General features: G+C 42.0%; 1 protein-coding gene across 1 annotated transcript in view; it reads left to right on the plus strand.

The window, feature by feature from the left end:
• The window catches only part of LOC308155426 (teneurin-1-like), a gene marked incomplete at both ends in the record, with an annotated part of 166,571 nt that overhangs the window by 36,563 nt on the left and 115,394 nt on the right, over positions 1 to 14,614 (plus strand).

The raw sequence follows: 14,614 nt of genomic DNA on the forward strand, positions 1-14,614 counted from the left end.
CACAGGTGTGGTGTCTGAGACATTGACACACGGAGCACAGACCTTTTCACCTTTCACCACGGCCCCCAGAAAGTGATATATGTCATCGCTCTGAGCAGACACGCGGCCGGTGTCACGGGCGGGCAGGCTCTTCTGAGGAGTTCTGAACTGACAATTCCACATAATAGGCGCTTTTCTCTTCACCGCGGAGTGGAGCTTATCGCCGAGTGCACACTAACCACCTGGAGAATTAGCCTTCCTCACCCAGCTATTGTGCTGTCAGGAATACGAATGATGACCCATCTAAATAAAGATTGGCTCCGTCGCCCATGATGTACGAAGTGCTTATGGCTAAATGCAGTCCTCTTGAAGCGATAAGATTGTGAGAAGGGGTGTGTGTGTGTGTGTGTGTGTGTGTGTGTGTGTGTGTGTGTGTGTGTGTGTGTGTGCGTGTGAAAAGTCAGAAAGAGTCTCCTTTCGAGTGGCACTGTGGGTTTTAACTTGATCCTTGAATCAAGGTTCCTGTCTCTGTACTTATTGTATACAGACAGCTTATTTCTTCTTCTTATTCTAAGGTTAGAAACTAAGTGTTTCATTTTCCTTGACCCTTGTTGTTATTGACTTGGTGGGTTTTCTTTGACTGGTTCTGGTGATAAGTGCCTACAACTATGATCAATTACTATGATTACGGCCGCCCGCCACGGACTCAGGGTGAGAGAGAACACTCGGCTCGGAAGTGAGATTGCGTTGTGGGTAATCTAGTGGTAGAGCCCCTTAATGAGAGTGGGAGTGAGGGCCAGAAGGTGTTCTAATAATCACGGCTCTGCGCTGATCCCAGAACCTGCTGTGGAGTTACAGCCCACGGTGGATGTTGTTGACCTCCCATAATCCAGCCGGTGCACACAAGTCACAACACTCCCCGGGCTCTGTTGCTCTGCTTGGCTCTGCTCTGCCTTCTAGAAACAGGAATTGAAGAGCACACATCTCCGTCGCCGATCTCTCAGCATCAGCTAGACTGACTAGCAGAAGTACCAGTTCAATCTTGACCCCTTGCCACAGGGGATCTGTGTCTCCACTAGAGCTGGGAAGTCAACCTCCAAGATTCAACTCTCACCGCTAATTTATGTCTGAGAGAAGGACAACAAGAAGACATAGATAACGTCTCGTAGAGAATAGACATCTTGTCCCAATAGCATTGCTAGCCAAATCTCAGTAAAAAAAAACACTAGAACAGCCGTTCCTTTTTTTACCTACTATAAGAGACTCTGACATTAGTAACCACATACTTTAGGAATTCATTTGTAATTGTTCTGAGCGGTTGTGTAATAACAAACCTCAACTCTATATACTGGATCATGCAATTACCATCCAACAACATGTTGATCCCACTTGGTCTGTAATCCACTTCACAGTAATGACCTCGATGACAAATTCCCAATGGATTCCCTATGTGTAGTCCAGGTAGTCACATGACAGTTTTAGGAAACAGAGGTGTGTGTGTGTGTGCACTGCCCCACTAGCTGCCCTGTGTGTGTGGACGGCTGTGGCTCAGAAGGTAGAGCCGGCGTCTAATGATCGCAAGGTTGGAGGTTCGGCGGTTTGATCCCTGGCTAGCCACGTGTTGAGGTGTCCTTGGGCAAGACACTGAACCCCAAAACTGCTCCCAATGAGCGGGCCGGCGCCTTGCATGGTAGCTTGCCGCCATTGGTGTGTGAATGTGTGTGTGAATGGGTGAATGAGAGGCCATTGTTAAGCGCTTTGGAATAAGGCGCTATATAAGTTCAGTCCATTTACCATTTTACCATTCTGTTAGATACACTTATAATGTAGTCCTTATACTGTATAACATTTTAGGTCACAATGCTAGTTTAATGTACATTCTCCTGCATCTAGAACTGTTTACAGGATATTGACCTATTTTAGAACTGTTTACAGTACATTATACAACAGATAGTTCCGACCAAGTAATTTGATTGGACAAGAGGCATTCCATGAGTGCTGATATACAGTATAACAGCACTGGGACTTTTAACTATTATGTATCACTCCGAAATTACCATTAATACAAAGTAGCTAGCCTGCAGATGTTTGTGTTCAGGTTACTAGGCAACATTGTCCTGTTCTAGAACTGTCTACAGCACATTGTTCTGTTATAGAACTGTATTGCACAAATAGTGTTTTATGAGGGGGATGCTGTCATAGTTAAAGTGATTGAACAGGATTAATGATATCATTTCAGCCACTAATCTTCACACAAGAGCCAAAAACGGGTCCCTGAATGTCAGTTTCACTCAATAAGTCAATGCGCCACACACACTCACACACACACACACACACACACACACACACACACACACACACACACACACACACACACACACACTAGGTGAATGTAGAGCATTGAAACTAGTTAATAGATATGATTACAAATCATACATGGATAGATATGATTAAGGTTACAAAACATAATATTGATACAGTATGGTATTTATTTTCGCTGGATGGACGCAAAGCTTTGGAAAGATTATTGGAGTTTCAAATGGGTGTTTCTACCATTCCTCAATCAGGAAATTGCACATCGATATCATGTGTTATACACTTCCAGACTATAGCTCAATTTCGAGCCCAAAGTGGGGAGGTTTAACCAACCACAGACGTAGTCGCCAAAGATCTCGAACCCTCCCTCTAATGTGATTTGTTTAAAGGTTTATTTACCAATACCGTTTAGTTGGAATACCAATGTCCCGTTCTCCACACTGCACAGCCTCCTCTCTCTTTTTCAATGACAAGAGCGATACTCGTATGCCCTCAGTCCAGATTACCGTGGCCATTCTCCCAGACAGAAATAAATGTTCCCATCAACCAAAGACAAAAAAAAATCACGGTAAACATTTAGGGGGACTTCAAATGTGAGCACGGCACATCTCATGAAAATCCAATCGACTGCTGTGAGGAGTGTGACTGTGAGGCGAATACCCGCTAATGCTTTTTCGCCCCTCGCCCAAGGACTCCTAGGAGCTTTGTAAAAGCTTAGCACAGCGGGGCTCGGGGACTGGGGGGGGCTCCCTCGGCTGACGGATGTGAGATTTGCTTATTACCCTACGCCGTGACGAAGCCTCGGCTCCCAGTCCATTAATCCTGGCCCAGCACGGTAGCTCTCTGACCGCGGGGACAGTCGCCCCAGCCTTCCCTCACCGCAAAAGAGGAATGGCTCCCGGCAATTAGGCCTGATGGGTAAGGGGGTCTCCTGATGACCTCCTGCAGGGGCGTGATAGATCTCTCTTCTTTTCACATTGATTTGTCAGCCATCCTTCCATCCTGTCTTCTGCATCCAAAGGTTGTTTTTTCCCCCGTCCACACAAGGGTTGTGTCCACTACGTATACTAGATCGTCTGTGTTCTCAGGATGGACGAGCACGACTTTATTTTCACTCCGTCCCTTAAGAGGCTGAAAAGGTACTCGTCCGTTTATAGTGTGGGGGGGGGGGGGGGTAAGATAAAGAAAAAAAGTCAGGACAGACACTTATTTTGTTTGGTGTTATAATTGTGAGTTTTTCATGTGTACTGTTTTGTAATAAATAATTGATTACAAAAAAAAAAGAGGCTGAAAAGGTGGGCCCATCTCGTCTTGTGCACCTGGTGTAGTGGATATTGGAGAGTGGGTGTGAGAATACACACGTACTGGACCATGCACTATGGTATGCACAGGTTTATGGCTTGAATGCACTTAGGGGGAGGGGGGGGGATGCAAGCCATTGGGTCTATGTAGTTTAACTTTACTTTATTACCTTTAGTTTTACAGGGGCTGTAAAGTTTCTGCAAATACGCCAGTTTTAGCCAGCGTTAACTGTAGTCCCTTGGCAGATGTTTGTGTCTCTAATGTGTTGCTATGTATATCATGTTCTGATGGCAAATGTTGTTGTTTGGTATGGTGTGACAGAGTTTCTAACGCAGTTGAAACACTCACTAAATGGTATTTTCACACTCGGTCCCATTGAGCCAATTATGTGAATATTCCAGGCCAACATGTTCATACTGTATGTGAACGCTCCAGGCCAACATGTTCATACTGTATGTGAACGCTCCAGGCCAACATGTTCATACTGTATGTGAACGCTCCAGGCCAACATGTTCATACTGTATGTGAACGCTCCAGGCCAACATGTTCATACTGTATGTGAACGCTCCAGGCCAACATGTTCATACTGTATGTGAACGCTCCAGGCCAACATGTTCATACTGTATGTGAACGCTCCAGGCCAACATGTTCATACTGTATGTGAACGCTCCAGGCCAACATGTTCATACTGTATGTGAACGCTCCAGGCCAACATGTTCATACTGTATGTGAACGCTCCAGGCGAACTCCTCTAAAGTGAACAGATCTGAGACCATCTCTGATTTCTTTTTGGGGGGGGGGTGCAAAGTGAGTGCAAAGCAATCCCAGTCCCCTTGTCAATGGAACCGCTCTGCCCTATCCCGGCACGACTGGCCCTCTAGGCTTGCCGTACACGTCACTTTCTCAATGAATGTACAATTACCCAAGGTGCAAAGCAGTTAATTGGCCTTGGAGTTCCAATAAAAGATGACGCTGAGGGTGACTGAGATCTCATCACCGCTGCAATGAACTGGAATTGAACTCATTCAGACAGAAGGGCAGTGTGAATACCAAGATAACAACTCGTGGACCACACATTATCTCTAACGCATTATCCCCCGGTGACAAATATATATGTTGATTCACAGTAAGTGCTTTATTGAACACTGTGGAGACAGAGGGAGTGTGTTTCCAGCAGTAACTATACACAGAATCCTTAATGTTTTTTTGTGCATAATACATTTTGGAAATGTCACAAACCCCCCCCCCCCGAATGGTTTTTCCTCTTGTTTTCGTTTGAGTATCTCACAGCTTCCGGCACAGAAGCCTGTCCAAATAGGAATACATTTGATGTGTTTCTCTGTTCAGTCGCCACACGCAGTTAGCAAACACAGTTACAGTTAGCCAATCCTACAAGGTCATTCTTCCAGAGGTGTTGTGTTGTGTAGCGGTGAGGCCTCTTCACTCCCTCCACTGCCTCCATCACCTCAGGCTGTTCCTATTCACCACAGAGTCCTTGAAGACGCCATTCTATGACTAACACTGACTATCAAGGACTAGCTATCAGTGCTTGGCAACACGTTTGAGAAATACTGTTTGGCCTTTTCAAATGCACTGTAAAGCCACTGCTAAAAGCAGTGTCAGGAAAACCTGAATACTGTAGTCGTACGTCGATAAAACCTTATGAACCATGCTAGACTTGCATTCTGGCTTGTTGCATCCAGGAGTGCCACAACAATTCATCAGTAACACTGACGTGCATAAAATCACATTCTGAGTGCAGTATAGGCCAGTACATGTAGTATTATTTTGTATATTCTCAATAGTAGTTGTAACATGTAGCTATACCACACAATCATGAATGGAAGATGACAAAATAGGAGCCCATATATTAATAATGATGAATTGATTTGAATGATGACTATGATGCATGATAAATAGCTCATTATGACAATAAAGACACTGATGTTGAAAATGATGAGACTGTTATGATATGAGATAGAAATTATGAATCTGTTGTGCTTGTAATTGTACAAATCATATTGGTGGACGGGGTCCCAAAAAAGATTCAGGAAAGATGGGTCAAACTCAGCAAAATAGCCTATTGATCTATGATCTGGCTATAATACTAGACTTATAATTTGCAAACTTGCATCTCGAATTGTAGGCATAGGCATATTGACTGTACATTAGCCTACACATCGTTGAGTACACCAAAGTTAACAGCATCGTTTCTCTCTAATGACTTGTGAGTTTGCCAGTCTCCAGGTTTGTGTAAGCCTATATTCTACGACAGGTTAATTATATTTTTTTTCTACATCCATTTGGTGGAAATACACTTTTAGTTATGCAGTATAATAATAATAATAATTATTATTATTATAATAATAATAATAATAGTAATAAACTTGATTAGTATAGCACTGTTGTAGTTTTATATCAAATATGTTGAGAATGGAAGTCTGTTTCTCTACATCTACGTCTGTCTCTGGGAAATCAAGCACGAAGGCCTTCCCTTCCTGTAAGAGATGTGCCAATAACTTGTGGCGCAGATTCATATGATTGGTTAAGCAAGAGTAGTGACCTCATAAGGCAGTCTTCTATACATGTGTGTCCCTCTCACAGGAGGCGGCTTTTTGACTCTCTATTTTCCCTCTGAGCTCATGTAACTTTGCTTAATAAAAGGCCTCGTTTGAGCCAATTGATTTAAGCTCTTTGTGCTTTATAAGTTCTACTCAATCTACTAAGAATCAATTAAGACCACAACAACACCTTTAATACATAAAATGTATTAAAATAGTGATAATGTCACAGCAAGCCTAAGGTGCCACTGCCAAGTAACAACTCCTGCCGAGAGGAACCAATTAAAACAATTGTACTGACTCGAAAGAAAAAATTCCTGGGCATAGTGGCAAGGACAAACTCCCTTGTAGGAAGAAACCTTGAGAGGAACCAGGCTCAGTGGAGGTCAGGTGAACTATGCTTTTCTTTCTTTCTTTCTTTCTTTCTTTCTTTCTTTCTTACTTTCTTTCTTTCTTTCTTTCTTTCTTGCACAATCTACAAATGGGTTAGTTAAAAGCCTTCCAGTAAAGTTCTGTTTTAAGCTCTTATTTTTCTTTTTAAATACCCACAGAGCCTGCCTGTTTGACATACATGGTCAGTATGTCATGTCTTCAACTAAATCCATCGTATTTCCATACCTGTTGACATCATTACAATAACATGTTAATCCAGGTTTGATAGAACGGTGGTGTGAGCAAACATCACGAGACCAGATCGACATCTTGTCAATCGTGGCTAGTGACGGAAGATATTAAGAAGGATTATTTGGCTATTTCAAATGTTTTCTGTGGGACGATAACTTACTTCAAATTATGATATCACTGTACACATTGTGGCTGAAAGTAAAGCATTCTATACGTTTGATATGCTTTGGATCAGGCCCTATAGGCCTAAAGTTGGCTGTAGACTACATTTTGAGGTCAGATGTGTTGCTTTACTCTAATGCTTTAATGCAAGTATATACGGTATATCCTATAATTCCTTTGTGTGGGTTGCCTGAATGAAAAAAATGTCTAGAGGTCAAATGCACAAGTCGATGATATGCCATGCACAATGAAGTATATTTTGTTATTGTTTGAACGTGTTTTTATATCAAATATACTGAGAATTGAAGTCTGTATCTCTACATTCTGGGAAATGTAGAAGAATCTGAGAAGGAGGAGGGCTCTGGATTTTGCAAACTCTAGACTGATCTCATGTAACTTTATTAATAAAAGGCTTCAAGCTAAGATGATCAATCTCCGTTCAATATTCAATATTAATAGAGAAGAAACCAGATGAAATCCACTACAAACGTTTAACCGTAATGAGCTGCGCAACAATCCTTACCTTACTGTACGTTACTGCTCATGGCTGAGGTGAAGTTCTACTCTCACCTAAAGTAAAAGTTAAGTATTGCATTCATAAAAATAAAAAAAAGAAGGAAAAAGAATCAATACTATATTTTTGCACCACGAAAGTCTTGTATTGTTTATTCCTTGAATAGTTGGAGCTCGACAAATCGGCGTCTAATATCCATCTTAACATTTCATACGTGACATTCAACAGTGTTGCTGGTGTCTGGAGGTACCAGTAGAACAAGTCCCTTGTGTCATGTCAAAAATATGTACGTATTTAGCACAAGCTGTGGAGGTGCTCCTAGAGTGTCTGGATAACTTCCCCATCCCATGTGAACACATTTTGATATTGAAGGAAAAGGGAAGTTCGACATAACTGTGTGTAGATGCCTTCTGCAGTGGGACACCAACACAGTAGCTAATCCCAGCTCCCGTGGGGACATCATAAGACGGATATGGGTAGACAGGAAAGGCAGCTCAGCAACGCTAGGAAGCTTGGGGTTAAAAAGGAAATATGGAAACTAGAGATTATGTTTGATATTCAATTGAATTCGGTGAGCATTTTTCGGGAATCTTTTGTGTTGTTTATTTTCTGCTGATATAGAATGTTAATTATTTTTCTACTTGATTACCACTCGGAGATAGAGTAGGACTGGGTCCTGAGGTTGAGGACCTGCGTACCTGCTTAAGTGCTTTTGTGTTTGTTTCAAAGTTGCACTGACCAATTGGAAACGGTGAACCATGTAACTGAAATGTTCCCTCTTTGCACACCTGCCCACTCATGGCCAACATTATTATTCAGAGGTTTATTTCAAGAGTCTTGTGTCGTTGTTTTAAAGTTTGACAGTTTAGCTGTATGCCCTGAAGTCTGAATATCACTTGACACGTGTAGTGAGCTATTTTACTAGCGCGTTATTTCAGATCTGAACTCTCTCAGGTGGCCACTACCACTGTGACCACCTCTGCTGGTGTTCGAAGGCAAACTGTCATCAAACTGTCAACTATCACACATGTAGTCTGTGGATTCTCAGCAGAGCGTCATTGTACTTTCCAGACCTCTGTACTATTTTATTCAGTCCAGTCCAACTCACTATTCACTAGGCCACCACTACCCCTGTGTCTCAATCAATGAAATAGGCTTATTTTTAAACTTTTTACAGTTTTGATTGTCACAAGCTATAATGATAATAATACATAATGTGTCTTTTTTTTTTTTTTTTCAGTGTGTGTGTGTGTGTGTGGGGGGGGGGGGGGTATATTCCATGAGAATCTCTAAGGAGAAATTGTGCATATTTCGGAAATATAGCCTGTCTGTTTTATTTTAATGTTGGCATAGATTCTCACTGGCAAACAGAGTCTTAATGACATTTTTGGTTGAATAACCTTGTCACTATCTCCTGGCAACAATACATACTATTTTAATCAGCAAATCAGTGAAGATGTGGGTAAGTTGAGAACATTTTCTGGTTGAACTGCGGTGTCCTTTTGTTCATATCCTCGCTAATGAATTCATGCTGGCACACGTAGTCAAGCTTTCATTGTTACAGTATGTTAAGTTATTTCTGAGCTGTTTGCCGTTCCAATTAAACAACAATTCCTGTGCACCTCTAAACAGTTTTTAAGATATGGAGGTGGCCCCATGGTCACATGGTCACTTGACCCCCATGCCAGGAAGCATGTCTCCGATGGGAGAGTGATGCATGATCCCTGCTCCATGTACCGCTGTCCACTCCCCTGTGAAAAGCATGGAGGGCTATTATCTCAGAGAAACAGGGCGCTTGCTCAACCACTGACAGCTCTGCCCTTCAACACAAGGTTGTCATGTCTGGCCATGGATGGCTGTCATTTCAGCAGAGGCCCTCGTGGGAGGTCAGTTAAAAGTTCTATCTTTTAATGGAGGGTGAATAATGGTTTGATAAGGTAATAGAGGGTGTCTACTTCTGTCAGCCGTGACGTGAGACCTGCCAATCCCATCGGGGGAAGAGAAGACCAATTGAATAGTTAATGACTTGTCAGGGACACTGGGTGCACGTGCAGTTAGGCAGAACCCAACAGATCAATAGGATTTTTAATTGCTCTTGTTTTTTATTTCATTTGTATTTTTTTGGTTCTTGTATCTCTTTCTATTTTAAAGTTGACTTTAAAGACTGAGATTTTATTTATGCTTTTGTTATGACAGAGTATAACAATATAGCAGAAACTTTTTTTAATACATCTTTTATTTCTGTTTTGAAGTTCACTTTCAAAGTTAAGTATATTAAATCAGCTTTAAATTCATTTATAGATGTTCCTCTGCTCAGACTGCTTCTGGAGAGACTAGGCGTGTATCTTTGGTGGTTGACTGACCGCCCATGTTGCCAATTAATGTTACAGCTGGTCGCTAGGTAGTACTAGCTACCTGTTCAACAATATCAAGTTCAACAATTAATATTGCAAAAAAGAGCCATAAGGTTAATTCATAATTCCGGTTATAGAGATCACACAAATTAATTATTCTTAAAATCAAAAACATTAAAATTCACGGATCTGGTCCACCTTCTAACAGCACAAATAATGTATAAAGCAAATAACAACCTACTCCCTGGGAATATTCAAAAATGTTTTTTTGATAGAGATGGGAGTTATAATTTGAGGGGGGGGTTAAATTTAAAACATATTTATGTACGTACAACGTTAAAACGTTTTTGTATTTCTATATGTGGAGTGAAGCTGTGGAACGGATTGAGTGTGGAGCTAAAGCGGTGTCCAAGCATGACCCAGTTCAAAAAGCGGTATAAAAACATGGTTTTCACCAGGTACGAGGAGGAAGAAGGGCTTTGATAGTCATCAGTTGTTTTCACAGATTATTTGTTTATTTACATTATCTGTTTTCTATTGTTGGTAAATACGTAAATACATTTGATTTAATTAAAAAAATATTATATTCATTTTGAAGTTAACTGCAGATTATTAATTATTAATCTCTGAGTATTGGAGAAGGGGTAGGATTAAATAAGCTTATGCTTCTTCCTACTCCTTTTCGGACATGTTAAGTAAATAGTGTTTTTTGTTTTGTTTTGTTTTTTCTTGTTTTTGTTTTGTTTTTTGTTGTTATAACTATTTTTTTAAATGTTCGAAATAAAGCTTTCATTCATTAATTCATTCATTCATTCATTCATTCATTCATTCTCATATCCCATTTCATGGATAATTTACTCTACTCAGTAAAATTGTGGCCTACCTGATATTGACTGGTAGAGTATTCATACTCAGAAAAAAAAATCCTGGGTTCAAATCTGCCGACATTGAACAGTAGCGATATGAAGTTCATGCAAACCTCCGTTACCTATTAGCTTAGCTAGCTGCTGCTATACTGTAAGCCTACTGTCTACATGGTTGGGCACACAACTTTGTCTACAGTTGAGGCAGGCACACTTCACCAGTGCCTTAGATTAGATTAGATTAGATTAGATTAAATGTTATTGTCCTTGCAGAGTACCAAAATACAGTTTAGCATCTAACCAGAAGTGCAACATAGTGAACATGATAGAAAATCATAAAAATGAAATAAAATAATGATTATCATGATTGGATAAAATAGAAAAGGAGGAGGCACACTTCAAAGCATGAATCTTCCAGTATCATTATTTCTGAGACAAATTAAATGTTAAATGTATCCTTTGAAAGTCAAGAATTACAATGAGAAATTAGTTAGGGCATTGCTATGAGCATCATATAATGATTTATTTTTCCATCCAACTTTAAGATACATCATGGATGAGTCATAGAGCACTGTTTTGGTCCTGTATGTTGCCACACCAAAGCAACCAATGGACTGATAATGTATTTCAGCTGCTTCCAAAAACTATATTTGAGTAGTTTTTCTTTACATTCAACACATGACTTCTGGAATTCTGCATTTTACCGTTGGATTTAGGTAATACATGACTAGGCGTAGAGAGATGACTGCCTCTGTGGTGACAGCAGCTGGGTCTATGTTGGTAGCTGGTAGAAGCTGTCATACTGCTGCGCCTCCGAAGCACTCCTCTGCAGTGTTTCTTCTCAAACGAGGCTGAGAGTTAATTACACTATGAAACTGTGGCGTAGCGAGTTGTACTGCGCTGACTTTCTATCGCGCTCGCTCTCTTCAAAACAAAACAGAACCTTCAACCAAACATGTGGCCAAGTAACCTTCAGACTCTGACGCTTGAGAGACGGGAGCCACGGGTGTCTGATCAAAATCAGAAATGCTAATCTTGGATGTAAGCTTGCGGAGCGTGCCGCTTCTCTCTCCAAACGGTATCTCTCTCCAGTCACTCCCTCCTAAGCTAATCCTTTAATTAGCTGCATGGCTAGCTCACTAACCTCAGAAGTCACCAAATGTGAGCCCGGCAATGTGTTTGTATCTCATTAGCTCGACACACCACAGTGAGATTCTTGCTGTTGCGAGTGCTCTGCATTTTTAATAATTGTGATGAAGTATTCTAATCACCCTGACATTTGTTGATTGCTCAATGAAGGATTTCTGTCCATATTGGCAATTCTCACTGACAGCAATGCCATCGGATCCAGTCTGGCTTTTTTAGCCTTTGAATGCCTGCGTTCGACTAGATTTATGCATCAATCTCATGAAATTTTGATCATTCTAATTGTACTTTGATTTCATCAGGGTTCATGCCACTGCAGTGGAACGGGGCCTTGTGATGCTACCTTCTATTCTAGTCTGGCTTTTTGTTTCCAGTGTGAGACATGCAGGGGTCTGTGCGTGTGTACTGGCCAGATAAGCAGCCTCAGTAAATAATGCATGTCAGATCAGATAAGTACAAAGAAAATGGGGGAGGGGGGGGGGCATAAAAAGAGGCTATGAATCTGAGGGAAAGGAGAATTTAGTGGCCACAAAACAACATGGTACAGCCCAGTTGTGTCAAATGGCTTTCACACAATGGCCTCTGTGTCTGCCAATCTATCCAGGCAGTTAAAGCATACTAAGGGTAAATGGATAGACTTCCCCTGACCTTTGTATATCGTTTTATAAAAGAGGATCAATAGCCCGCCAGCACCACTTTATCACAGATGCACCATCTGCTACAGCACTCATTTTTCTCACCTGAATGATTACAGCCGTGTCCACAATCTGATCCAAAGACAATAACCAGGACTACTTAAATGTTGGCTCCTTTCTCTTTTGTCTTTATTGCGTTTCGAATCAGTCCCCGGTGTGAACTGATGATGCACGTGTCGGAGTAAAAAGAGCTGGTGTTAGTTTGCTGCTTGACTCATGGCTTTATGCTTCACAGTCACGAAACTAGAGTATCTATAGTGGCGATAGCTCCCAAACAGAATCAGCATGCGTGTTCACTTGGTACTTGGTACTTATGAACCATCCAGATGTTGTCGCATACTTACTCTAAGCAGCTATTGTACTACTGTACTGTTCAGTATGTAAAACGTTTCCCTGCATTCCATTATGAGTTCTTTTGACTCGACCCTCGTATGTCGCAGGGTCTTACCCCCAAATCCAACCCTGAATGCTGAGTGCCAAGCAGGGAGGCATCGGGTACCATTTTTATAGTCTTTGGTATGACTCACGACCTCCTGATCTCAGGGTGGACACTCTAACCATAAGGCCACTGAGCAAAACTGCCTTGAGGTTGTGAAAAGCAGGAGGGCTGGTTGTTAGATGCACCACAGGTGACCCTTTACCGTACATCTACGGCCCTCATTCACTATGTTAGTAAATCAAACGTTAGGGAGAAACTCGAGGTTTAGCTAGGAGCAGTACAGGACAGCTGCTGAAAAGGGAATGTGTATTCATGTAGAGATTCAAAGCTATTTGAATTTGAGTCTGTGTACCCTCCAGGTATGTTTAATGTGTTTATTTGAAAGGAGGCAAGTCATGGGGAAGTGTGGAGGATGTGTGTTCTGATGAGCATTACTGATTAATGTTTCCATTGTTCAAGTTGGCAGACAGTTCGATCGCCCGTTGCCCTGAGCAACAATAGTTTAATGCGTGAGCTAAACGCTGGAGGACAGTGTCCGTTTTCTCCGATCTCCGATCTCCAAATATTATTTGGAAATGATTGCAGCAGTACCTTAAGTTTTTTTTTCCGAGATGATTGCGGCAGCCTATGAGGGGAAGGGGAGTGGCTTTTTCTAAATGCCTGAAGTTTTGTTTAGCCTCTGCAGTGTTACTCTACATCAGGCGTTTTAATTGGGTCTGACTGGCTGATATACCTTTCTATATGCAGAGAGCAATATCAATAATAGACGCTCCCTGCTGTGAAAGAGATTGTGTTTAAGCCTTTGGCATTACAAGCGTTCTCATGTGTTTTGCTAAAGTCCCAGTTGGATAGTGTGTACTGTTCATGTATACATGTGCTGCCTGAGCCGCCTCTGAAGCTCCTAGCTCCTACAGTTACTGTACGAGGCGGGTGCCTGTGGTTTCAGCAGCGTCGTTGAATTACTCAGATTTACTCCCAGTTTTTTTTTACAGCAACGCACAGGTTGTTTCATGGGGTTTTTACAGCAAAGGACACCGAAAATGAGAATTCCTGTTGTTTCTGCTTTTCTTCGTCGTCATCAAGTCGTAGCAGAAGCAGAAGGCGGAGAGCACGCCTGACGTAGCGCTCCGACGAACAACGAACGGATGATAGAACGGCTTCGCCTCATTGGACAGATAAGTGTCAGCACGATGACAAAACGATCCGATTCTTAGTCGCGAATGCAAAATACATCAACGGGCACTGGCGGACTCAGGGGGGGGGGGCAGGGGAGGCGACCGCCCCTCCTGGTGCCCCCACGTTTGAAAATGTTCTCGCTTTAAGTGCCCTTTTGAGTGGCAAAAATGCCATTTTGAGTGGCGAAAATGAGAGGACGCGCCCTATTGGTGCCCCTCCAATGGTCTAAACTTGACCATGTGCCCCCACAGTTGAAAAACGTCGCACTAAAGTGCCCTTTTGAGTGGCAAAATTAGAGGATGTGCCCTATTGGCTGCCCTTCCAATGGTCTAAACTTGACCATGTTCACTGATGGGGTCCCATGTTGTGCAGTAGGTGCCCTTTTTTTTCTCTTCGCCCCTGCCCTTCAAACAATTGAGTCCGCCACTGTCAACGGGTCTATACGAGTAGAGCGCAACTTAGGTGCAGTACTGAGCCAGACCT

The sequence above is a fragment of the Nansenia antarctica genome, assembly GCF_963989245.1.
Source record: "Nansenia antarctica genome assembly, chromosome: 4".
NCBI lineage: Eukaryota > Metazoa > Chordata > Actinopteri > Argentiniformes > Microstomatidae > Nansenia > Nansenia antarctica.